The 27,819-nt window shown below is 37.0% G+C and overlaps 2 protein-coding genes across 2 annotated transcripts in view; both read left to right on the top strand.

Annotated features, from left to right (window-relative positions):
- The window catches only part of EIF3E (eukaryotic translation initiation factor 3 subunit E), a 542,077-nt gene that overhangs the window by 79,353 nt on the left and 434,905 nt on the right, over positions 1-27,819 (top strand). The gene's annotated exons all lie outside the window — the stretch shown is intronic.
- RSPO2 (R-spondin 2) overlaps positions 1-27,819 on the top strand; it is a 187,000-nt gene that overhangs the window by 23,083 nt on the left and 136,098 nt on the right. Inside the window, exons 6-8 of the mRNA XM_079105326.1 lie at positions 2,496-2,796; positions 5,736-5,814; positions 13,223-13,419. The gene's annotated coding sequence lies outside the window, so the exon portion shown is untranslated. The remainder of the gene's footprint in view (positions 1-2,495; positions 2,797-5,735; positions 5,815-13,222; positions 13,420-27,819) is intronic.

The following is a 27,819-nucleotide window of genomic DNA, read 5'->3' as shown; positions in this document are numbered from 1 at the left end:
AATTTAAGCAGGAATGGTATGAATGTGTTGGCCTTTTAGAACTATCAGTTTAGCAGTCGGGTGAAGGATAGAGTAGAGGGAGGAGCAATAGGAGGCAAGAGACTAGTCAAGAGCCCCTCAATTACTTCAGAGCTACTGAATGCACTTAAAATGGGTACTGGGAGAAGACAGACCAGAAGAAACAGTGAATGGATAGAAAAGTTTGCACACCCTTTCTGAGCTTTCTTTGAGCTTCATGTGCCTTTTTCCACAAAGTGCTTTTTGACAGATAACTAGAACCTGTGGTCAGAATTTAGAGTGTGCTAACATTACCACCTTTGTTTTTGAGGTTAGGGATGTATTTTTAGTATTTTGAAATTGATAAGCAGTAAACATTTAAGGAACCAATTAGCAATGGGGAGAAAACCTTTTTCGAAAAGCGGTTTCCAAAGTGAGGGTAAAGTTGTATTTCTGGTCAGGTATGCTCCCATTTGTACTGGGGGTTGGTGGTGGAGCTGTTTATCTGCGTGTCTGCTATCCATCCTTTTTTTTCCCCCTCATACTAATAAAAAGCAAACTTGTTATCCTTTCCATTTGAGGGTGACTACAGTACCCTCATTAAGCCCCATGATTCCTTTCATTCATTGTCTAGTCATAATCTTAATTACTTCTGCTTAAAAAAGCTTAACCTACTTAAAAGAGAAATAACAAACTAATCCCAGTTTGACAACACATGTGCATCGCATCTGGCATTAGGAGCAACAGGGTCTATGAAGCATCTATCACCCCCTGACCTCAGAGGGGATAAAGCAGAGAAGTCTTACAGGTGTTGTCTTCTTTTTCTCTTCCTTGCACATGAAGGCAGCTTTGGGAATGGACCCACTAGCTCCAAGCCTTGGACCGTACAGCCTTATGTAATTCAGAAATGAAGTAGAACTCCTCCCCATGTGGTTGCAAGTCAATTCCAATCAGAGAAATATAAAACTGAAAGCTAGGGAGGACTGGCTGCCAATCACACAATGTGCCCTTCTGCCAGGGCATGCCTGTACCCAGAGATATGTGTGCCAATGTTTATTCTGTTCTGGAAAAAACACCCACCCCAGTGGTGCAGCTCACACTGCTTTGGCTCCAAGGGAAACCTAGCACCAACATGCTGCACACCAGCCCCAGGTTTTGGTTACAGTATTGCAGGACAGTAGTTGCTATTCATTTGGGAGTGGGGAGTGAATTCAGCATTTGGCTCTCTTTTAGACAAATGGTGTTAAGAATATAGGCCAGACTTCTTCATACTTCCATTTCAATTACTATCGTTCTGTTTACCTGGAGGAAGAAGAAAGAAACAGGAAAGTTGAAACTGGAATTTTGCAGGTGGTAGGCCTCATTTGCTTGTTTTTAGTGGTGAGTTTAACTTTATTTAATACATTTCTTCTTATTCCTGAGAACAATGAAATTCACAGCAAGTGAAGTACCAGAGAAATGGGAGAGATGAAAAGAGGAGATGGTGGGAAGTTTGTCTATTCACTTCCTACTTATATGTCTGGAGTATTTCTCTAAGGCAGAACTTAAATGGGGTTGATTTCAGGTGTGTCCAAACTTTGAACCTTTCAGCTCTCGGGTGACAGGACAAGGTCAAAGGGGACTTCACATTTCCTTTTCCATGTCTCCCGAGTCACCTTCAAATGAGATGCTTTTCGGTGTATGTCAAGATAAGACATTCTGGGAGGTACTAAAAATGCTGTCTTTGAATTCTAAATTCTCAGATAGAAAACTTCTAGTTCTTTCAGATGTATGTGTGTATACACATATATACATGTGTCTGTGTGGGGGCGGGGAGATAACCTAGCATGGGAGCTAATAGTCTCTGCTTCGGAGTCCTGCAGAGTTAGCTTGACACTTGCTTTCACCACTTCCCCACTGAGTGGCCTTGAGTAGGTTACTTAGCCCTTCTGAACCTTAGTTTCTTAGGAAATAAATACTCACCTTTGAGATTATGACCTCAGGCAAAACCACTGAAATTCTTCGTTCTTTCATTTGCTCATCTGTAAATAGAGAATAATAGTACCTACCTCATAATTTTGTGGTGAGGTTGACACATTAACTCCAATATTAATGAGTTTTTATCTATCAGTTATCCCATTGCCAGGTACAACATCATCAATCATCATCAGCACCACACAAAGTGTTCAGCATAGGGTCTCATATGATACGATGCCTATCATCGTCATCATCCGCATTATTATTGTCATCATCATCATCATCATCATCATCATATCATCATCATTTTTAGAGTCAGATTTTGGGAAGAGAAAGTGTTTTTTGTTACCATCACAGAAAGCCAAAATGTGTGGAGTTCTGACAGTACGGTAGGAATTGCTAAAAGTATAGGAGGTTAATAAGACTTTTGCCTGGGTAAGGCTAAACTATACAATACAAAACACCTAAGCAGGATAGAGGATGCCCCTCATGGGGTCCTTATCTGGTCAAATGTCTCACTTCTTTTATCCCTTTCTTTGCAGCCTCCCTACATCATACTCCTATTCTTTATGCATCAATTCTTCCAAAAAGAAAAATGGAAATATTTGCATTTTTGGAGCTCTTGCACGTCCATTACTAAATTGAAAAATCACTGCCAAGGAAACCCTGGCCCTGGGACCCACTGTTTTCCTCCCCGCATCTGCTCTCCAAGTTGGCAGCTGAGTAAAACAATGCTCAAGAGAAAGCGTGTGAGGAGTCAGCAAAGTCTGAGATGAGATAGAGTGTTATGAGAGATACGGGAATTACTGACAAACCTCCACACAGGAAAATTAAACAATCAAGGTGGGTGTCTGTGGGCCCAGAAGCCTTGGGCATCTGTTTGCGGATTTCTCTTTGCTTTTTGTCATCCCATAGTAGGGATTGGCCTGTCCTGAGGAATAGAGCAAAGGGGTGCCCCTAGGAGAAGAACTCAGCAAGAGTGGCCTCCTCAATTTACCCTTATTCCCCCCATGCATTACCCTGATAGGTAGATGACTGGCATGAAGGACACAAATCAGAACTTGAACACTCCATCTAGAGGCCATCCCAAAGGTCCCAGTACAGCAGCCCTGTACACGGCTGAGGATGACTAAGTGGAAGTCAGACAGGTCTGAGTTGAAATCCCAGTTCTCCTTCTCAGTGAATAAATGACCATGCTCAAGTTATTAACTCCCTCCTTCTCCTCATTTGATAGATGAAGTTAAAAGGAATTTCACACGTGGAATTGTGTCTGCCTGAGTTACTCTGTGGCAAGAAATTGCCTCAGTGAGGCCCTACAGGTGCTTAGTAAATGGCAACTGTTACTCTCAATATTATCACTAACATGGAAGTGACATACACCTGGCTTGTCAATGGGTCTGCTCACTAAGACTACTAAGCCTGAATTCTTTTCCTTTTTCACTCACATCAGCTGATAGCATCTCCTGCAGGCCTTTTTCGACTCCCTTTTCCTCTGAATGCTGTGAATGATATTGCTTTTCATCTGGATTTCACTTGTCTGCAAGTGCTCACTCTTCATGATATTCCCTGGACTTGGAGCTCTCCTCGAGCCACCCTCCCTGATCAGGAGTGAGGTCGGGAGAGAATTCACAGACTCCCATCCTTGTCTCCTGCTCCGATCCCTCCAAAGTCTTTTCCTGCCATATCCAATCTGACTGAGGAATCTTATAAACTACAGATGCATTCATGGGGCACTTGCTTGGGGCAGGGAAAGGGAAATGATCCTTCCCCATGGAATGAGCTCTGGGAGGGAAGGTGGAAGAGAGTCTGGGTTACACAACAGGGAAAAATGCAATGAAATCCTGCTATTGATAGGCACCTATTAGCAGTTTATTTTGGTTTCTGGTTTTGAAACTGCTGTGCAAAGTCAGCTACTGACAGTTTTGGTTGCTGTTTGTTGATGTAAGTGTATAATAAACCCAACCAAGTTTCCCCCAAACCTCCTCCCTGGGATTGTTTCGAAGAAAACTAAAAGAGAAAAATTCCATTGGTCTCTTTTCCCTCTGAAGCTGTGATAACTTCCCCAATTATCATTCTGAAAAGAGCTCTGACTTATTATTCCATAAGAAAACCCAAGGGAAGCATGTAAAAATAATTTTCTGTGGGCCAACAGGAGGGATGACATGAGATGCTATAGATGGCAATGCTGGCATGCAGGCCCAGAAGCTTGGTGTGAACAGAGCCTCCCTAAAGTCTGTGGACACAGGGTCTCCATGGTCAGGGGGACACCAATGTGATATTGCCTCTTAATAAACTTGTCAAGAAGGTATCAGGACACATAGAATGACTCTGTGATCCTAGGGTCCTAACCCTTACAATGCTAGCAGACTTTTTGGTAGAAAATTTGATTAACTTTCAAAAGAAACAGAGGAAGTGTTATTTAACTTGGGGTGGGGACTCAATATTTGGAGGCTGATTATAGGAATGCCTGGGTAACACTCTAGGTCTCAGTGTATTGGACACCTCTCTTTATTTGCTTCTTTATTTGCTCCTGTTATCTGAGAGTATATTAAAATGACCCAGAATATAAATTATACTTTTCTATTTTTTAACCCCATCTGAGTGATATGAGTGCCCCCCCTCCCCAATTCTCTCTCTTCCTCTGTCTCTCCATTTGATGAACTTTTGTCACTCAGTTCAATTCCTGGAATTAGTTCATTGTCAAAAACATCTATCAAGTTCAGTTACTCTGGACATATCTAGTTGAAGAATCATTAACAAAATTATTTGCTATGTTGCAGAGTGGCACTGAGGCCTGCATTCCCTGACCCAAAGGAGTGAAATAGTGCAATGAAAAGAAAGAAAATAATTCTGTTCTTTCAAAGACCATTTTCTATTCAATTTAAAAACCTTTATTTACCTTGATGACTTAGCTAAGGACAATTTTTTCTTCTGTCCTTCACCTAAAAGGAGTTATTCATTTATTCAGTCAACAATGTTTATCAAATATCTAGTATGTGCTAGGAACTCTTCCAAGTGTGAGGCTCTAACAGTGAAAAAATCAAGTCTAAGTTATGGAATTAAATTCTACTAGTAGGGCTGGGGATATAGCTTAGTTGGTAGAATGCTTGCCTTGCAAGTACAAGGCCCTGGGTTCTAATCCCCAGTACCACGCATAGAAAAAAAAATTCTACTAGTAGACAATAAGCCAGGAACCCAGTGACTATATAAAGCCAATGGAGATGAATGCTAAAGAGAAAAATGGAGCAGGCTACCCAGCACCAGACCTATTTGGGAAGCAAACTACTCCTTGGATAGAGAGAAGCTAAAGCAACAAAGCATTTGAATTTCTGCTGTCATTCACTGTATATAGTTTTCCCCAAATTGAACTTCTCAGGATTCCTGAATGATATCAGTGGATGCTTAGCAATGATATCAGTGGATCCCACCTGTGGAGCTATAGGGAGGATGGTGGAACCTTTAGGAAGCAAGGTCTAGTGGAAGGAGATATTGGGACTCTTGCCCCTTCTCTTTCTCTTGCTTCCTGGCTGTCAGGACATGAGGGCTTCCTCTACTCTCACTCTCACCATGATGTGCTGCTTCATCACAGGTCCAAAAGCAATGGGCCAACTGACCATGGACTGAAACCTCTGAAACCATGAGCCTTTCCTCCTTTTCAGTTGATTCTCTCAGGTATTTTGTCATAGTGATTGCAAATTAATGTGCACAATACTCAAGCAATTTGCCCGGGGAATATGGAACAAAAAGGACTGAATCTATGACTTTGGACATGTTTTTTCCAGAGGAAGAGAAGTTTGGGTCAAATCCTGATATCAGTGAAATGAACAAAGCAGCACCAAAAGAGATAAAGCCACCTTCCAGGTAAAATAAAGTCGTGGTTTTGCACATCTGCTCTGCACATAACTGCATCCACTATCTGCTATTCAAATGTTTTGCATATACTAGACCTCACCACAGATATTTTCTGTATGATCTTATTAATCCCTGATGAGGCACTGCAGGACAGGTATAATGATCTATGTCTTACAGATAAGGTAACTAAGGTTTAGAGAAGTTAAGTATATTATCCAAGAAAGCATGACTAAAGTCCAAGTTCAATTTGTTGGACTCCCAAGCCAGTGCTCCTAACACTCTGCAAAGCCTGAAGGAATGGTGGATGATGTAGAAGTCAAGCTCTCTACCCTTGAAAAACCCCAGGGTGCAATTGTCCAGGTGAAGGTGTGGCCTGAGCTGATCTACCCTGGCCCGCCAACTGATAAATCTGAGTAGAGTACACAGCAGTCAAGGCGAGGTTAAGAAGGGGGCAGAGCAGCAAGATTTTTCTTTTAAGAGAAGAATACTGGGCCGCTGCCTCCCCTAGCCTGGCGGGTGCGGCACCAGGGAGGCGGGTGTTTGGTTGCCTTGCAGCCTCTGTTCTCCCAGTTCTAAGGTTGCAGCGCAAGGCTCTGTTCACCTGACACTATTGAGAAGTGGAGCAAGTGAAACAGTGGCTTATCACAAGGCACCGGAGGTCTCTGTTTCTGGCTTGGTTCTGCAGTGTACTTGGCATTCAGAAAGCCCTTGTAGTCAGACTGCCAAAATACCTGCTTAAAAAAAATCCAAGGTAGGGTCAGGTTTTCTGTCCATCTCCCCTACCTCTCCTCGCTCCCCCAAGGTAGTAATCACATCACAGGGAAACCTGAGCTCCCTAATTTTTTGCTGCCTGCTCCTATTTGCCTGGAAAATATGACATTTACTGGAGAGGACCCAGGGAGGAACTGCTGTGTCCTGATTTATTGCTCTTTGCCTGAGAAATTTTTGCTTCTGAGAATTCTATTGTTTTGGAACTGGGTGGGATTTAGGTCTAGTTCTGAAGGGATTGAGTCTTGGTAATGAGATTATAGAAGGCATGTCTTCTGGACCTTCAGAACACTGTGATGTGGCAAGTTATTAAGGAGAACAGAGAAGGGACCATTTATCATAGTGCTTTGCTGTTCTCGTGGACCTTTAAGTACTATCCAGATGCATAATTATGGGCAAGCGTGGAGGTCCAGTGTCCTTGCCTGAACTCTGCATCTCACCTACACTCCCCTGCCCCCTTACACACAATGGCAAGGCAAGATGCCCTTGACGAGGCGAACCCAAGAGAAATGTGTATTTCCCTTTCAGTGACAAGCCTCCTTATGGATGTAGATGCCCGGGGAATGTCTGTTAAATGCATGAACTGGAATTTGTGGAAACAGTGGGGTGGAAACAGAACCAAAGGGCTGGGAGAGAGCGAGGAGGAGAACCATGATCCACACACAGGAAACCAAAGCTGGTGCCATTACCTCCTCTGCCCTCTCTACCACAAAACCCTAGAAAATGCTCAATATGTTCACACACAGGGGGACTTTCTCAGTACTAAAATGGTTAGAAAGTATTTTTAGTTGAACTTAAATCTGTTTTAACATTGGTGTTCCAAAGGAACGCAAACCCAGTGACAGTTTCTCTTTTGTGACTCAGCCACATAGTTCAGTACTTCTCAGCGACAGCCCCAGGATGAATTCTTTTCATAACTGCCTCAGGGGTTTGAAGAAAAAGGCTTTATCATTTCTCTAGGTCCAGAAACTATATTAGCAGACAAGAAGTAAAAGATACTTTTGATAAATATAAGGGAAAATGAAACAAGGATTCCTTGATTTTAATTACAAAAACATTCCAATTGCTTTTAGATGACAAGGTACAACATTCTAAGCAGTCAGGATTATGATTTCTCAATGTGTCGGGTATTGTGTACAATTTTACTGGGACTGGATTGAACTTCTGAATTGTAATGTAGCTGCTGTAAATGAAATCATTTTTCAAGATTTTACCCAGTTAGGGATCAGAATAGTTTTATATACAGTTGTAACTAATGTTTCCAGAGGGGGAGAAAATAATGTAAATGCTTCCGATTAAAAAAAAAAAAAAAGGAGGATTTGAAAAAAGAATCAGTTATGAAATCTTGTCCACATTGCTGGTCATAGTGCTTGAGTTGGAGAAGGTGGTTTTGGTTTTATTTATTTATTTATTGTTTATTTTTACAGACTGCATTTTGATTCATTGTACACAAATGGGGTACAACTTTTAATTTCTATGGTTGTACACAATGTAGATTCACACCATTCATGTAATTATACATGTACATAGGGTAATAATGTCTGTCTCAATCCACTATCTTTCTTTCCCCCAATCCATCCCACAATCCAAAGTTGGCTTTGGTTTTAATATGTTGAGATCTAGAGGTGCATAGGGTGAATTTAGAATCTTAGTGGACTTCTCTAAATAGCAAAGCATGCTTGGAGGATTTCCTGTTGAGATCTTGAGGCCCTGTAAGATCTCAGAGATCAAGAACTAATTCATAGCCCTTGTTCATATCTCTCTTCATGACACCTAATGAAGACTTGTTTTTAGAGAGTGATCAGTAACTATCTGTTGAGTCGACCAACTGAAATAAAATAGGAAAGTAAGTCTGAATCTGCTGGGTTAAGTGTAGTAGGTTGGTGACCAATGGTTTCAGCAGTGACTAGAATAAGGTCCCAAATCTGTGGTAGTTCTTCCATTCTTTTGTTCTAGGGCTAGAAGAATATCATTTGAATTTTTCATAGAGATGCATTTTTATCAAGAAAATACTGCTTCTGGAGTAAATTGCATCAAATCAATCTAATTCCTGATCAAATTTTTATAGTGTACAGTGACACTATTTCTAATATTTCCACTTTCATTCTTAACTTTTAATTTTTGTTGGGATTGTTTTTTCCTGTGAAAACTTTGGAGTTAAAATTTAATTTCGTATCCACATTAGTATTACCAAATATATATAGGTTCTTCCACTTGTAATTTTGATCCTTCTTTCAACCCATACTTTCACTAAGTCTAACTCTCAAGTCAAATAGAAAATCTCACATTTTAGTTTTTACCAATTTTATTCTAGGTAGAGTGGTTATACCATTTGTTATAAACAGGATAAAAATTCGTTTATATGTCCTAGCTACTTCGGGACACAATGCAGGATGGCTATCCCATCAGGACTATCAGAACTCAGCCTCCCACATTGCTAGCATGGTTCTTATCATCACATTACACACTCTGTCCCACCTGTCAGCAGAGCAGTGTCAATAAATCCAGTTTTGTCTCGATCTCCTCCCTGGACACTTTAGGAATCAGAAGTCCTGGCCAAATGGACTTCCCACTGAAGGTTTTCAATATTTTTAAATGTCTTTGTTCTGTGCCTAATTGAAGGTTGTTTTGCTTATGTGAGTTTTATCAGTCTTTTTAGTTTTCTATGAAAATATTACTGATTCTTCCCATCAGAGGTAATTTTTAAAAATCTTTAGTGGCAGAGATAACATGCTATGTTAAGGTTTGTTATGATATGCAATATTATTCTATAGATGATCATATATTTAATTGTTTATATTTATTTATACCTTAGGTTATTATATATGTATTTATATTATCTTCCATATTTGACTTAACTTTCCTTGAAAGCAGAGTTCATATTTTATTTGTATTTATTCTCTCTAAAAGTATTTTAGAAATCAAGTTACATCTGTCTTTGAAATCCCATTGCTGTGGCCTAGAGGAATGACCAGTGTCCTTCTATTGCTTCCCTCCATCACTGGTCTATCCTGCTCATAGCTGGGAAAACTCTGTCCCAGCTGGACTGGTTCTTTCCATTTCTATGTCTGGGACCCATCAGTACCACTCTTGGGTGTGGGACGTTTAGGCTCTGGAGATTCCTGGTCCTAGGCTTCTTGGGTAATTCACATAGCCATTCCCTTTGTGGTCTGGTCAACTAACTCCCAGGGGTGCTCCCTGACATGGATTTGGGTCCCTGTAGGCTACACATCTCTTTCTTCTACCCCCTTAAGATATTTAATATGAACTCTTCTTCTTCTTAAAAATTCTTCTTAAAAATCATCTTCTTCAAAAAGTTTCTGCCTTCTCAGCAAAACCTGCTGAGTCAAGGAAATACTAAAGACCTGGGTACCACCCCTTGGAATGGTACAGAAGGGAAAATATAAAGAATAAAAATGTATTAATATTATGAGAAAAAGTATCCTTTCACAAACAAGAGACTGATAGACTGGCCCTGAGATGTCAACATTTATAAAAATAAAAGAAGTCTGAATTAGGGTTATGGTTAGTGGCCAGCTATCCAACAAGCTTGATTCAAGAGACCAGACAACTCTAAGCAATATGAAATAGAAAATAAATAATGGCAGATGAGCTCCTGGGAATTTAGTAACTAGCACTAGCTGGAAATGTCAACAAGAATGTTGAAAACATCAAGAAGGCTTAGCAGAGGGTCAATGGGTCTGAGACTTGGGCATACAACATTGGTCTTCAGGAAGAACAATGGCCCCCAGGTAGGACTTCAGCTCTGGAGGAAAAGAACACTAGGTTGAGCATTGCAATAGGTTTTCAATAAGGAAAAACACCAGGAGAACTGAACAGCCAGGAACAGATTCAAAGATTAACCCAGTCCAAGTCTGACTTCATGACTGGGTTGCTGAGTCACTGAGCTACTTGATCATGATTTCAGAATTTCTCCTCTAATAGAAGGGAGGAAGAGTTGGTCCTTAAGCTGGAGGTGGGGCTAAATTCCCGCCTGCAGCAGAAATTCAAGTTGCCCCAGGGATGGGGAGTGGAGGGATGGAAGAAGGCTTGGAACGTGAGTCAGACAGGCCATTAAGCCAGACTTTGGATGCACAGTGTTTGAAAAGGACACTGGCATGAAAATTAGTCTTCACACACTTCTGCACACATGGATACCGTCAACACTTAACTTTAAACTTGTTGACCAAAATTAAAATGGCCTGCTTTTTAAAAACCACCACTCTTATTTCCTTCTCAAAAGCTCAATTGCCACAATCCAAGGTAGAGTATGACCCATATGTTGAAAAATATAGTGACAATATTGTTCTGATAATGACTGTTCATGAAGTCTCAAGAACTGATAGTACATTTTCTGGGAGGATAAGAGTGCACGTCATGGACGATTGCCAGTTTGTGAACCATTAGTCAGGAAACACTGTGCTAGGATAACTCGACGTTCAGTTGAGCAATAACCTTAATTGTTGCAGTGAAAACACTTGAATGTTATTCAGTGACTTCATAAGCAAATCAATCCAATCTCTTTCCATTTTTAACTATGCCACATTCTGCAACCACATCATGCTTCTCTTAAACTATTAAATACATTCTTCCTCTTACTTTAAAACTTCTAGTAGATCCCTAATGTGTTCCATGTTGAATCCAAAGTTTTGCTGTTGAAGAGCTCCATAATTTGATCTCATTCTGCCAATGTAGTCTTCTTGCATTGCTCCCTGGCACAGTCTCCTTTTTAATCTATCCTCTGAATATGTTATGTTACTCACTCAAATCTACTTTCCTCTTCTGACCATGCTGATGAAATAAACTTAGTTTGTCTTGTTCTGGATATCTAACGACTGCCATCTTTTAAGACTTATCCAAAAGAACTAAAATCATCACACTCTTAGTGATACATTCATGCCAATGTTTAGAACAGCACAATTTGTGATAGCCAAGTTATGGGACCGGCCTAGGTGCCTGTCACCAGAAGAACAGCAAAAGAAAATGGAGTTTTACTCAGACATAATATGATATAAAATTATATCATTTGCTGGTAAATGGATGGAACTGGAGAACATTTTGCTAAGTGAAATAAGCCAGACATGGAAAATCCAGGTTCAAATGTTTTCTCTCATGTGTGGAAGCTAGAGAAAGAAAAAAAAGAATTTAAAAAAAGGCATATCACAAATATGGAAGGAGACCAATAGAGTAGACAAAGGAAATTGAGAGGGAGGGAGGAGGGGAGAACATGGAGAAGTACTGGGAAGGAAAATCAAGCAAATTATGCTATGTCCATGTATGAATATATCACAATAAATCCCATTGTTTTATATATGTATATATAAAATTATAATGCACCAATTAAAAAGGTAATGATAGAGAGGAGACCAGTAGAAAAGAATAAGGGGATCAAGGGGAAGGGGAGGGGAGAGAAAAGGGAGATACTTACTGGGCAATGAGGTTCATCAAATTATGTTTTATAGATGTACAAATATGGCATAATGAATCCCACTATTATGTATAATTATAATTCACCAGTTTTTGTTTTAAAAAATCTAGCTTTTCTTCCATTTCCTCCATGAAAACTTTTCCAATAATACTTGCCAAAATTCTCCCTCTTTCCACTCTTAGTATAATAGATAAAAATGACCATTTTCCTAACATCCACTCTCTCTTTCTTCATATAGAATCCTGATTTTATTCTGGGAAGATTTTGGGGGGAGCAAGAATGCTAATATTCCAATCAGTGAGATATAAATGAATTTCTATAAATTGGTTTCCTGATATAGACATGGTATCACATTTTCTCCTGGATGCTTTTTTTATTCTTTTTCTAGAACTTGGACCAGAAGTTGCAGATGGAGCAGTGATCCTGTGTTTTTAAAATGAACAAAGAAATGAAAGCTAAATGCTAAGGAGGTAAGTGTGGAAAGAGAGGGAAACTGGAATATTGATAACATCATAGAGCTACTCTACCAGCTCTACACTGCCTATTTATAGCCAACCTTTTTTTTTTTTCCTTATATCAGAAAAATAAACCCTGTTGGGTAATTCACAATTGGTTAATGTAGGATATATACAGCTTAATACAGTATCTATCTTGCACCCCCGTATATTTAGTCATTATCAATTCTGTTATCCTTTTATATTTGTTAATTTTCCTTCTCCAACTTGTAGATGCCTCTCTTTATTAATATTTTATTACTATTCTTCTTAGACACTATTTGATGTCTACTATTTGCTGTCAGTGAAAATGCTTGTTGAAATGAACTACACAAATCAGCCAATCATAATATGAACTATGGGTTCTGCATAGCAGACACATTACCTGCTATGGGAGTTTAAGTTTTGAAGTGGTTTCATCACGACAACAGAAATCAGAACCTTACACATGGAGTTTTTATTATATTTGTTTAAAAACCGTTAAGAATTTTTTTCAATTACCTTTCAGTACTTAATTTCATTATAATTCTCTATCAAGGGAATACTTTGAACTGCCAGTGAGTGAAAAATAAAATAAAAAGGTAGAAGATAGAGTCAAGCAAACTAATTGAAACTATTTAAGCTATATCTTAGTAGACTAATTATTATGGAACGGGTGATGTAATACCCAGAGAATACTCTAGTAATGTATTTCCAATGTAAATGAAAAGGAATGTTCTTTCTTTAGTTGTTCAAGAAATCATCCTTGCAATTGAGGAAGTCAAGAAACTAAACTTCCAGGATGTTGAATGAATTATTTATATGAAATTAAAATTAACCAAGGATGAGAACAAGTGATGAAGAGGAAAATGATAAGCCAGTATGGAAGTAATTTTGAAAAAGGAAGACTGACTAGGAGGCAGATGACAGTTGCAAGGAGATCTGGTAAGAGATATTGCCAGTGATTTTGCATTGATATCAAGTACGGTCATTAAAAGTATTTTTTATTACAGTTTTGATTTTTCTTACCCAGTCATTATTAGAAAAAAATTCAAATTTCCAAACCAATGGCTTTCTTTGATTCATTCTTTATTATACATTTAGAATTTTATTATATTTTGTCTATGTAACATACCTTTTAAATTTCACTTTGTGGAACTTACTGAAGTTTCTATGTGGCCTAATATATAGTAAGTTTTCATCTGTTCCATTGTTGTTTGAAAAGAATCTGAAATCTCAGTATTGGGGGTCTGGTGATTGATATGTAGCTCTTGAGTTCATCTTATTATATTATTACCATAATGAAGTCAAGCCTATTTTTAAAATCTTTTTGTGCTGATCTATGAAAATTCCATATGTTTGCTATATAGATGGTTTGTAATGTTGAAGAGACTTTGGACTTTCAGATAATTTTTAATCCTGTCATTAACCCTGTGATTCCAACTTGGAAAAGGTAAATGATGGTAGGTTTATGATTTTTAAGTTGGAAGTTAAGGGAGTTTGCTTAAATTTTTAAAAAACTATTGGAAATTTAAGATAACTTTAACACACATAAGCAAACTCTTCCTTTTCCTACACACACACACACACACACACACACACACACACACACACACTTACTTTATTAGACAAAAGAATTGTATTTGTGCTAGTTCTGTATGCGTGTCTGATTCAGCATTTGAACTTCTTCAAAATAAAATAAAATATACTAATCTAAAAATGCACTTGAAAATGCTTAGGGAAATTAAGTCCATGATTTGAACCATTTACATTAGAATGTAGTCCATTCTAACTTTAGTTGACAAAACATTAATTTTTCTCCTGAAAATTATTGTTCTTATTTTGTATGAAATTACCACATTTATAGATAAGAGTATCTTAAGACAGATTTAAAGACTTAAGGAAATTTTGAGTGCTTAATTGGGATATTTATTAAATAGGATATTTAAATCCCATGTAATTCTAAGTAGTCTTTTCTGGACACAAAAGCTCCTGGAACATCAGAAAACTCTCTTTGATGAAAATGAGTGTTTTAATAAAGAATTCCAGAATCAAGGGAGATTAGGTATGGTACCCTAAGCCAACAAACACAGAAGAAATCTCAGTGAAAGATTGGGGATAATGGCAGCATGAACACAAGTATAGAATTCTTCCACCAAAATCAACAAAGGAATACAAATGTGAAGGTGTATATATACATGGAAGAAGATCATCCTATAAAGTTTTAATGAATTTTTCCCAGATATATTGCTTATGGAACCAAATTAAAGGAAACACCAAGAAGTTCACAACTTTCCTTTTTGAGAAAGTGGAATAATTTCATAAAGTGAATGAGCAAATGTCCTAGAAAAATATTGCTGACATTTCCTAATTTTGAGGGATCAGGGTTGGAAACAAAGAATAGGACTCTGGCATGGGTCTGGGGAATATTTCATTTGGAATATGGTTCATCAGCACAGACCCTCTGAGTTTGGAAATAGAATTTTCAATGGCAATGTGATCACACTGTAGGGGAAACAGGTTCTCCACCCATCCTGGGACTCTGCAGAAAGGGGACCAGACAAGGGCTCATCATATACCTGGATTTACTCCGAATAGCGAAAATCAGTGGACATATATTTAGACGGAGTAAGGGAGAAAACTTGAGTTAGGAACTGGCTGAGTCACAGGGCATGTAACTGTGACTTGCCCTGATTTTATTTTCCCTGCCATCCCAACACTAGAAATTAATGCTTAATATTTGGTCCTCTACTGTTTTCTGTGGTTGCAGTAGAGGATGTCCAGGCTCTATACCATTAGAGTTCTAGTCTATGAATAAATGGCAGGTAAGTGGGAGGTTAACTTAGTTTATACCACATCCTCTGAATTTTCAGGTGACCATAGAATCTTTATTTTTCAGTGTAGATTTGAGAAAGAGAGAAGGTGGTATATTGTTGATTTCTGTGCATATTCAGTTTGATAAAGTAATGGAGCTTACTGGGTATAAAGTGTAGAACAGACACACAACTTCTTCAGTATATACACTAATTAAGGCATGTAATGGGTGGGGATAATTAAAGTAGCCAGACCAAGTGGAACTGGGGGAAAACTGAATAGCATTGGTGTGTTGATAGCTGATATTAATAGCAACCAATGACAGAATGGATATATATCAAATTCATACATCTTCAATCTCAGGGAAGCCAGTCTACTCATGCAATATTATGAGAGAATAATTGGTAATATCTTATGTTTGAGTTTCTTACCAGATTCTGCTACCACCAGGGAAAGAATTCATTGGCATTTCATGTCTGAAATAAGACATTAGCCTTCTAAGAAAAATTGGTCATATATAACCATATCAGAGGTGTTAACTATTTTTCTGTATTTCTCTTTTGGTTTAAAGAGTAAACCAGAATCTATTCAATGTCAGCTTTAAAGTAGCATTGTGGTTTAGTGAGAGGAGCAAGGGCCCAGGATCTGCATATATACTCTGTCACTCTCTTGTGTGTGATTCTGCACAGATCACTCAATTTTCCAAGTTCTGTTTCCTTATCTAGAAATGTGGTAACACTGACTAGTAACTGTAAGAATTAAATTAGAGTGTGAATGATCTAACACAGAATCTGAAACATAGAAGGTGCCCAATACACACCATCCGTCCTTTAAATATGCCTTATAATTTATACCAGAGGATATCAGTATCTTCTATCCCATGAGTAAAAACACCAAAAATCTCTTGACCCATTGATTAAAACCATACAGAGACCCCAAAACTCAGCTGAAGATTTTAGAGATATGATTCCAAAACATCCGAAAACATTTCCATTGTAATTCCCTTTCTCAGTGTAGTATATTTGGATACCTATTTTTATTTTAGGGTTTACAATGAGAAGTCTCAAGGTCATATGACGTACTTTCAATTTTTTTAGAGATTGAGTTTAATTGCATTATTTTCTAGTGGATAAAAGTCATCCCAAGTGTGTTGCTGTGTTCTACCTATACATAAATATGAATGGGAAGGTGAGAAGATTAGAGGAATTGAGGATAAGGAAGAAATCACAATGAGGCAAGCGAAATCACATACATAGAGTGTCCGAGAAGGTGGCAAAAGTAAATAACTGGCTTCTTGTCACATACAATTTGGTAGAGTAATGGTATTTAGTGAGCATGAAGCAACCAGAAAAAATACTCAACTCCCTCAGTATATGCAATAAGTAGCATATGTGATATGAAGAGTGGATGGTGTGGGGAGAGTGGAACATGGGAGATTGGGGAAAGGCTATTCAGCACTGATGTTTTGAGAACTGATTTTCAAAAGGATGTAATGACAGTTTGTCTCTTTGCATTCAACAAATTCCAGTAAATTTCCATACTTGCAATAATTTAGTTTGTATGTCACACTCTGAGTAGTTTGTAAGCTCCTTGAAGGCAGATGCCATGTCTCACTTCTCTACAAATGCACATCCCCAAGCATAAGTACTCATTAAATGTTTGATGAATGAATGAGTAAATAAATGAATTCAGTCGAGTAACCTTGAGTTGCCAAGTAGACTGTATCCTGAAGTTCTGAAGAGGTTGAGATTGTAGCTTCAGTAAACTATTTTAAGAGGCTAACTATCTAAAGAAATATGGCCACTCATTATCGTAAACTGAAGCCCCACAGGCTTGATTGGTAAGTTATATGCGTACATGTGTATGTATTTTAAAATTTTAAGTTTGGTAGCTACATGTAGAAATTGGAATATATTATAAAAATTGGAATTTGATTGGTTTATTTGATTGATAAGCCATTTCTCCTGAAAATTAAAAGTAAGCCAAATGCTCATGGGAAAACATTTGGTGAGAGCTAAGTAGTGGCTGCTCTCTCCGAGTAGAATGTAAGATCTCTAATTCACTGTAATCCCCACCTTCTCACTTTCCTCATTTATTCTATTGAATCCCTAACAGCAGGTTGAGTTTGTGACCCCAACAACAGACAATGACCTGGTTAAAAATGTGGCGGAACACACATGAAAGAAGGAGACACCTTTTCCTTCTCTTCTGAGTAACCTAATTGAACTTGATGTAGTGGCTGTCATGTTTGGTGCTGGAGGAACATACATGTGCAATGTGAATGAATTTAGGAGCAAAGCAACTGTGCACTGAAAAATCGAGGAAAAATTGGAAGATTCCAAATTCCATTTCTTTGGGCTGCATAATGGTCCTTCATGGTAAACAAAGACTGGTCTTTCCCAAGCCAGGAGCTTGCAATTAGAGAACTTGGTCACTGAAGTGAAAGAGCACAATGGCCAGGATTGAGATTGTACTCAGTCCAAACTACCTCATACAGCTTTCTGGTTCTTAGAAGTTGGCCAACTCAATTTACTTACATTTGGCTTCCACTTTCAAAAATGCATACATTGGATGACACAATCTATTAAATTAGATTCACTAATATTTTACAGTGATGCAGCAAAGAGCAGGCCAAGTATCTTAGACACATGAGATTTATGGCCAGTGATTAATCTTGCAAAAAATAATGAAGTGCCACCAAAGAAGGGGGAAAGAACAGATTATTTCCCAAACAGGAAAGGAAACCTAACCCACTCATTTGATTGATGAATATTTCTACAAAAACACACAAACAGACACACACAAAACACACAGAAAACATTTGGAATCTAAAAAATCTCTCTCTGAGCACCCAGCAAATCATTATCTTCCTAAACCCACTGGTGGGTACAGCTGGCAGAATAAGTTTGCCCTCTCACCTTCAGAATGTTAGGAAATTGCAATGGGTGCTCTGCAGCAGAAATATGATATTCTTGCACTAGGACTTTCCAGCAGGAGTATGGCTTCCACAGTTGGCAGCTCCAACTGACACTTGCAAACAGGTCCAGTTTGAAAGATGAGGATTCAGGATGTAGTGAACAGCATATTTTTCTTATTATTTTTTATGCCTATTTAGCCTTTTGGGGAGAAAAAAAAGTCCTTGGAACTGAAACTCAAGTGAATTATAAGAGCCATCCCTTCGTGTTTTCTCTAGTTCTTTCTTTTCTTTTTCTTTGATTTGAAAAGAAAGGAGTAACAACGTGTAGTCTTTCCTGGATTCACGGGGAAAGTAATTTTGATGATTTTGAGGAAGAGTGCTGTGTAACAGGCTGGCTGTATCTCTCCATACCAGTGTACATACTGTATTCCTGGTGGTATTCTGGCTCAGAATTACCACCATTTAAAAATGAATTCCTCACCTTTTCTGAATTAGTACTATCTTATAGTCTATTGCTTTTTTATTTTTTATTTTTATTTTTTGAGTTTTATATAAAAATTCAGGGGAGTCTTGCTTCACTGGTTTTTTATGAAAGAAAACATTTCCTTTGCAGCTTGGAATTAAAAAATGCAACCATTGGAGTTGTTTTCCTTTTCCTTCCTCTAAAACCAAGAAACATATTTTTCTTTCTGCACTGAGACCATTACTAAACTATCAGATGACCAGTTGGGTCCTGAAACCAAGATATTTATAGTCTGTAAATATTTTTATGGTGGTAGTGGTGAAGAAAAGGGTAGTCTCCCCTATACACACAGACTGCCTTATGATTTTTATTTTTTAACATTTAAAAATAAAGACCATTTTTTTCTGCAATGAGAGTAAAGTGATTTAAGTTTCAGCTGAGAAAAGTTATGATGATTATTATTGCATTCTAAGACACTGGATCTGTGAAATATTCAGATTATGGATTTTTCATGATTCTTTTTAATGTACAACATAGCCATTAAGAAATAAAAGAGGTTTATAATTATAAGCAAAATATTTCAAATGTTGCTTTTTTCTGAATCAGTTTTATCTCAGAACATGTAGTGCTATAAACAAAGTATTTTAGGAGTTTACTTAAAATATTAGTGTTCATGTCTCAAAGGCAATTTAATGGTGTATAAGCCAGCCTAGGTGTAGTAACAAACGATCCCCTAATCTCAATAACTTTGAATAATAATGGTATCTTATCAGCTGTGGCTGTGCTGCACATGCCCAGGACTGAGGGCAAATGAGCACCTGTTATTTGGAACATGTCATTCTTACACCTAAAGAAAAAGAGCAAGGGAAACACATGAAAATTCTTAGGCTTCTGCTTTGGTCACACATGCTGTTGACCAAAATAAGTTGCATGACCAAGACTGATGTCAATAAGGCAGGGTGGTATGTCCCTCCCACTTGTAGTCACAGCAGGTTCCATGACAATGGAAAAGATAATATCCTAAAGGAAAGGGGAAGTAAATAATTTAGAATGACAGCACAATCTACCAGGATGATCCAGAGGAATTTCCATAAGCCCAGCACTATTCAGTCAGTGTGCTTCTAATCTCTATCCTACTTCCATGATTTAAATCAACTGGGTCCCAGGATAAAGAATACATCCTGTGTAACTTCTTCCTATTGTTTGGTGTGTACTCAGGGTATTTAAAAAGTAAATTTTATTATTTGCATAAGCACAGAAAAACTAAAAGGGACAATATTCTAAAAGAAAAGCACCATAATGTGGCTCAGAAATGTAGACATACACAATCATTCAAGTATTGCTCAATGTTCTTAAGTTTTTATGCCTTATCTTATTTTTTCCTCTTTATTATGTGTATTTCAACCTTTCTTTTTCTCCCTTCCCCCAAATTTATAATTTTTAAGTTATACTTCTTTCTTCTTAATTAATCTTCTTTACTATTCATTTTTTCCATTTCATTAACTCATTTCTTCATTCAATTATTATTACCTCCTGGATACATCTAGGATACCAAGATAAAACATAGTCCTTGCCTTAATTTATAAAATAAGAAAACTGTACTAAAGTGGTTCAAGGTACTTTATAAATCTGAAATTGTATGATTATTTGCTCCCAAATGTCTGCAGGTCTGTAAGAGACACACAGATATACAAAGTAAGCTATAATGCAAAGTAAAATATTTAAAGTGCCACAAAGGGGTAATAGATAAGTTGCCATGAAGATTTAGTAGGAGATTATTTTAGGATAGACTGGCAATAGATCAGTCTCATTATCTGAATTTTCTATTCATTTTCTCTTTTAAAATTTTCTTTCTCTTTTATTGATATACTCTCTCTTTCAGATACTTTATCTTTAGTGTTGAGCTTGGGCTCTGAATACAGCTCTTATGCACCAGGAATTTTTTTGTTTTCAAGTTACACACAGAAACTCAATTTAAACTGACTGGGAATGTATTGGTTCCTAAAATGGAATAATGTCAGGAATTTAGGGTGGGCTGGGGAGATAGCTCAGCTGGTAGAGTGCTTGCCTCAGAAACACAAGGCCCTGAGTTCAATCCCCAGTACAGTACCGCCAAAAAAAAAAAAAAAACTGTCTGAGGAATTTAGGTATATATCTTAGTTCATTTTCCACTGCTGTAATGTAATAACATAGACTGAGTAAATAACACAGTATAGAGATGTAGTTAGCTAATGGTTCTGAAGGCATAGAGGTCCCAGAGCATGGTGCTGCTATTTGGCAAAGGCCTGTATGATGTGTTATATGTAAGATGGAAGAAAGGTCAGTGAGCTTGTAAGATGCAGAGAGAAGTTGGGCCAAACTCATTCTATCAGGAACCAATTCTTGCAATAGCTAACCTGCCCCTGCAATAATGACATTAATCCCTTCATGAAGGTGGAGCCTCATGACCTTATCACTCGTAAAAGTCCTCTCAAGACTGTTAAAATGGCGATTGAATTTCAACATGAGTTTGAAGGGGACATTCAAATCATAGTAGCATGGAGTCTAGGCACGGTAATCTCCCTTATCTTTAGTTTTGCTTTCTGCAGTTTCATTTACTTGTTGTCAACCACAGTCTAAAAATATTAAATGGAAAATTCCAGAAATAAGAATTCAGAAGTTTTGAACTATGTGTTGTTCTGAATAGCATTATGATATATTGCACCATTCTACTCTATCCTGCCCAAGTCCTGAATTGTCCCTTTGTTCAGCATATCTACCCCATATATGCTACCTGTGAACTAGTTACATAGTATCTGTCTCAGTTATCAGATTGACTTTCTCTGTATTGCAATACTTGTGTTCAAGTAATCCTTATTTTACATGGTTCTAAAGCATAAGAGTAGATTTGCTGGCAAATCAGATATGCCAAACAGAAGCCTATTGTCATGTGTTTGTATAGGAAAAGACATCATCATCATCACCATAAATAATACCACCATGCTATCTTGCTCTGGTTGCAAATATCCCTTAAGGGTCTTGGAAAATATCCATCATGAATCAGGGGTGACCACTATATTTAAAGGATATCATCAGAAACCTATTTTTGTTCTTTGACTTTTGTTTTCCTGGCTTGAATTTTCACGGATGATCTTTTTACCCATGGCTTCAAGATTTGCAAGCTCAGTTTAGTAATCTCCATGGTTCCAACTCTTGCAGAAGTTCCAGCAAGTGTTACTTTTACAGTTTGTCTTGGTAAACAGTCTCACTCATGAATCAATCATAATGACCAAGGGAATGGAATGTGTCAATTGATTGGACTGAGGTCATATTACTACTTTTAGAGTATGGAGGAAGGTGGGCCTTCCTTGTAAACGGACAAGGAAGGTAACTCCTTAGGGAAATAAGACTGCTGTTTTAGAGGAAGGGAGAAAAGGAAAATAAACATGCAAAAACAATAGATGTCTGCTTCGTAGTAGAGGCTTAATCATGCATTTTGATGAAAATGTGTTGTTACTGTTATTGTTAATTTTATAGTCATATGTGGGTGCAAAGAGAATCTTTTCTTCTTTCCTCAAAATGTTATTGTCCTTAGTGCTTGCCCCCATGCTTCTTTTTGTCCTTAGTCTATCTCATTGTCAATATCATTCCCTGCATATGTTGTTAAACTTCTTTTTTTAAATTTTTTTAGATACATCAAACCATGATTGCTTTTTAGTATGCAAGATGACACCATCATTTACAGTCTTTATGTGTTTGTTTAGTTTGTTTTATTTTTCTTGCCCATGGTGTCTTTTTGTGTATATGTGTCTGGTTAGCCTTTAGTTGATGCTAGTCACCATATATAAAAAATTATTTGCAAGAATAATGAGAATCCATAATAAAGCCACTTTATTAACAGAAAAGCTTTAAATTTGTTTCTGTCAGCACCTGTGGGCACTAGAAGATCAGGACCACCTAAACTCAAATTTGGCACTTCCAGGTCTCTAGACCACCCAAGAGATGTAAATCTGGGATTCAGAATAATGAAGGATGGTTTTTTATTGAGCTGTCTTGAATACTGAGTGTGTATCTGGGATGCCAGTTTATTGTGAGAAAGCTCTCCTAGTTTGCTTCTCAACCAGGGTGTACCCTGGGTTTGAATTTTTGTTTTTCCTTCCCACATTAGGACCACCCCCACCAAGAAAATTGGAATTCGAAATTTCTAAGTTGAGCAAATACTTCCAAGGTCTAAGTGGCTTTTGTGCTGATTTCTATGTTTAAAATGGTTCTCAATATAGCACTGAAGTTCTGTCTGGTGTTCCGAAGGGCAAGAACACTGTCATGTGCCTCATATTAAAAGTACATATGTTAAATAAGCTCTTTTCAGGCATATACAGTACTATTGACATTGGTTTGATGTTAATGAATTAATAATATATATTAAATAGAGTATCTTTAATATAGAAAATGCATAAAAATTATATAGTGATCGGTTGACAAAAATGTTGTCACCAGTCAATAAAGTTAAGAATCATATGATAATTTCAATAGATGCCAAAAAAGTATTTGATAAAATGCAGCACCCCTTCATGTTCAAAACAGAAAAAATAGGAACAGTAGGAACATATCTCAACATTGTAAAGGCTATCTATGCTAAGCCCAAGGCCAACATTATTCTAAATGGAGAAAAACGGAAAGCGTTCTCTCTAAAATCCAGAACAAGACAGAGATGTCCTCTTTCACTACTTCTATTCAACATTGTCCTTGAAACTCTAGCCAGAGAAATTAGACAGAAGAAAGAAATTAAAGGGATATGAATAGGAAAAGACCTCGAACTATCACTATTTGCTGATGACATGATTCTATATTTAGAAGGTCTAAAAAATGCCACCAGAAAACTTCTAGAACTCATAAATGAGTTCAGCAAAGTAGCAGGATATAAAATCAACACCCATAAGTCTAATGAATTTCTATTCATAAGTGATGAATCCTCTGAAAGAGAAATTAGGAAAACTACACCAATCACAATAACCTCAAAAAAAAAAAAAATACTTGGGAATCAATCTAACAAAAGAGGTGAAAGATCTCTACAATGGAAACTATAGAACACTAAAGAAAGAAATTAAATAAAACCTTAAAAGGTGGAAAGATCTCCCATGTTCTTAGATAGGCAGAATTAATATTGTCAAAATGGCCATACTACCAAAAGCATTATACAGATTCAATGCAATTCCAATTAAAATTCCAACATCTTTCTTCATAGAAATAGAGAAAGCAATCATGAAATTCATCTGGAAAAATAAGAGTCCCATAATAGCCAAAGCAAGAAGAGTGAAACAGGAGGCATCACAATACCAGAACTTAAACTATACTACAGAGCTATAGTAACAAAAAACAGCATGGTATTGGCACCAAAATAGACAGGTAGATCAATGGTACAGAACAGAAGACACAGAGACAAACCCACATAAATACAATTATCTCATACTAGACAAAGGAGCCAAAAACATACAATGGAGAAAAGATAGCTTCTTCAACAAATGGTGCTGGAAATTTATACTCAGCAAAATGAAATTAACCCCCCCCCCACCCTGCACAAAACTCAACTCACAATGGATCAAGGACCTGGGAATTAGACCAGAGACTCTGCACCAAATAGAAGAATAAATGGGCCCAAATCTTCATCATGTCAGTTTAGGACCAGACTTCCTTAAAAAGACTCCCAAAGTGCAAGAAATAAAAATGAGAATCAATAAATGAGATGGATTCAAACTAAAAAGCTTTTCTCAGCAAAGGAAACAATCAATAACGTGAAAAGAGAGCCTACGAAGTGGGAAAAAAAATCTTTACCACGTGCAGTTTAGATAGAGCACTAATCTCCAGAATTTATAAATTACTCAAAAAACTTAACACCAAAAATATGAATATCCCAATCAATAAATGGCATAAGGATCTGAGCAGACACTTCACAGAAGATATACAATCAATTAACAAATATATGAAAAAATGTTCAACATCTCTAGTAATTAGAGAAATGCAAATCAAAACTACTCAAAGATTTCAGCCCACTCTAATTAGAATGGCAACTATCAAGAATATTAGCAATAGTAAGTGTTGGTGAGGATGTGGGGAAAAAGGTACACTCATACATTGCTAGTGAGATTGCAAATTGGTGCAGCCACTCTGGAAAGCTGTATGGACATTCCTTAGAAAACTTGGAATGGAAATACCATTTGACCCAGCTATCCCACTCCTTGGCCTATAGCTGAAGGACTTAAAATCAGCATACTACAGTGATGCAGTCACATCAATGTTTATAGCAACTGGATTTACAATAGCTAAATCGTGGAACCAACTAGGATGAATGGATAAAGAAACTGTGTTATATATATACAATGGAATATTACTCAACCTTAAAGAAGAATAAAATTATGGCATTTGCAGGTAAATGGATGAAGTTAGAGAATATCATGCTAATCAAGATAAGCCAATCCCAAAAAAACAAAGACCAAATGTTTTCTTTAATCAGTGGATGTAATATATAGTTGGGGGGGGTAAAGGAAGAATGGAGGAACTTTGGATTGGGCAGAGGGGAATGAGGGGAGAGGAGGGGGTAGGGTTGTGGGAAAGATGGTGGAATGAGATGAACATCATTACCCTATGTACATGTATGATTGCAAGAATGGTGTGACTGCATCGTGTACAACCAGAGAAATGAAAAGTAGTACTCCGTTGTGTACAATGAATCAAAATGCATTCTGCTATCATGTATTACTAAGTAGAACAAATAAAAAACATAAAAGTAAAAATAAAGAAAGTGTTGTAACTAAAGGCTTTTAGGAAAACGATTGTAATTTCTGCTAGGAGCAATGTTTTAGTATTGGCTAATTCAATGTTCTTAGCAACTAAAAACAGCATAATTATCATAAATAATGAAAATCACTTATGTATATATGTATATATATCATAATAGTTGTATATCATATATGGCAACTCATATACATGTTTTTTTGGAACCAAACTCTTAACTGGTTTCCCTCCAATGTATTCTCAGTTTTGCCAATGTAAATACCTTATTTGTGTAGACCTGAATATGTTACACTTGAATCTACATTGTGTACAACAATAGAAATGAAAAGATGTACCCCGTTTGTGTACATTGAATCAAAATGCAGTTTGTAAAAAGAAAAAAAGATTAAAAAAAAAAACTCCTCAGGACATTGACATTAAAATTCATAGTTGTTACCATGGAAGTTCAGTTCACTTACAATCTAGTTTTAATCTACTTTGCCAATCTAAACCTCCATCTTCTTTGCTCACCGTTACTGTGTAAGACTTCGGATGTGAGGTGTTCCCCCAAAGCTCCTGTGTTCATTCAGGAATGCTCAGAGGTGAAATGATTGACTAATGAGAGCTGTAATCTAATCAGCCCATCCTAGTTCTAAAAGACTAAATGGGTGGTTACTGTAGGCAGGTGGGGTGTGGCTGGAGAAAGAGGGTCTCTGGGAGCATGCCCTCCAAGAGGCCATCTTTCCTGCAGCTCCTTTCCCCTTCTCTCTCTCTACTTTAAGCTGGGTTCCTGAGCCGAGCCCTTCTATCATGATATTCTGCCTCATCTTGGACATAGGAGAATGGGCTCAGCAGACCACGGATTAAACCTCTGGAACTGTTAGCCAAAATAAACTTTTTCTCCTCTAAGTTGTTCTTGTCAGGTATTTTGATCTGACTGATGAAAACTGACTAACACACTGTATTCTTCCAAAATATCGAGGCCATAAATGACAAAAAATAGACTGAAGAACAGTTCCAGAATAAAGGGGACAAGGCTTGACAGCTAAGTGTAGTATATGATTCTGGATATAATCTTGGTCTGAGGAACAAGTAGTTCATAACTTACTAAACATTTTTGACAACTGGAAAAATCTGAATATAGACTGGATTAGATAATATTGTATAATATTAAATATCCTAATTCTGACATAGTAAGGTTATGTAAGTAGATGTTGTTGGGAAGTATAGACTGAGTATCTAGGAGTAACAAATGATATTTAAAACTTGTTAATTAGTTGTAAAAAATATAGCTGTAGTGATAAAGTGAATGATAACGCAAATGAAGTAAAATTTAAATAATTGGTGCTATTTCAAAAGGGTAGTTGGGAATTTAAAAAATTACATCAAAATAAAAAGTACTAAAATAAAATAAAAACTTTTGAAAACAAAGATAGAATCCTATATTTATTTATTTAATCATTATTGTTTACCTTTTCTCCAGTGGGAATGAAATTCCCATAAAGGCAAAAATCTTATCTTCTCTTTTCCACATTGTATCTTCAGCACCCATAACAGTGTCATTATAAAGGACTTCAATAAATATTATTGAAAAACAGGAAAACAAATTACAGGCTTCCATACCTGCAATTTCCTCTCTTCTGAAATCAAACTGAAATCCAAAGTAAAACAATCTTTTTCAAAAGGGGGAAATTCTACAAGGAAAGAAGGAATAAAAGAAAGAACAACTGTCCACCCCCTACCCTCACTGTCCTTTAGCAGTTCCCTGCTTGGTGGAATATTGCCAAAATTTTCTTTGGAAAATCTGATTAACTCTAGTGAAAATAATTAAATAAATTATATCTTGATTTCCTCCATAGATATCCCAGTCATTTTATGTATGACCCACTTTTACTGTATGATAAACTCAAGTTGAAAAGTATCACCCAATTTCTAAGAGTTTTTAGTCAGATTTTTATATTTTATTTTTAAATAAAAGTAAATATCCCAAAATTATGAAATATAAAGGTGAAAGATAATATAATTTATATCATATTATATTATATATGTTATATTATAATTATATAAAATATAAATTATGAAACATAGAGATGAAAGATAAAGACCAAACACAGAGAAGAACAATTTAGAAAAAAAGGGACTATATACAAAGAAAAAATTAAAAAGAAAAAGTGAGTTCTTGGAAATAAAAAAAAAAAATGAAAAGAACAATGGAAAACTCATTAGAAGACTTGGAAGATGAAGCTGAGGGAATACTCCAGAAAATAAAGGGAAAAAATGACAGAGGTGAAAAATAGGAAGAAAATGTAGGAAAATTAGAGGACCACTCTAGAATGTCTGATATTTGAACATAGGTATTCCAAAAAGGGAGCGAAAATGAAGAGGGGAAAACATCCATAAA

This window comes from Sciurus vulgaris (genome assembly GCF_902686455.1).
Source record: "Sciurus vulgaris genome assembly, chromosome: 1".
Lineage (NCBI taxonomy): Eukaryota > Metazoa > Chordata > Mammalia > Rodentia > Sciuridae > Sciurus > Sciurus vulgaris.
The sequence above is the reverse complement of the archived record's forward strand: the minus strand, read 5'-3'. Positions and strand labels throughout refer to the sequence as shown.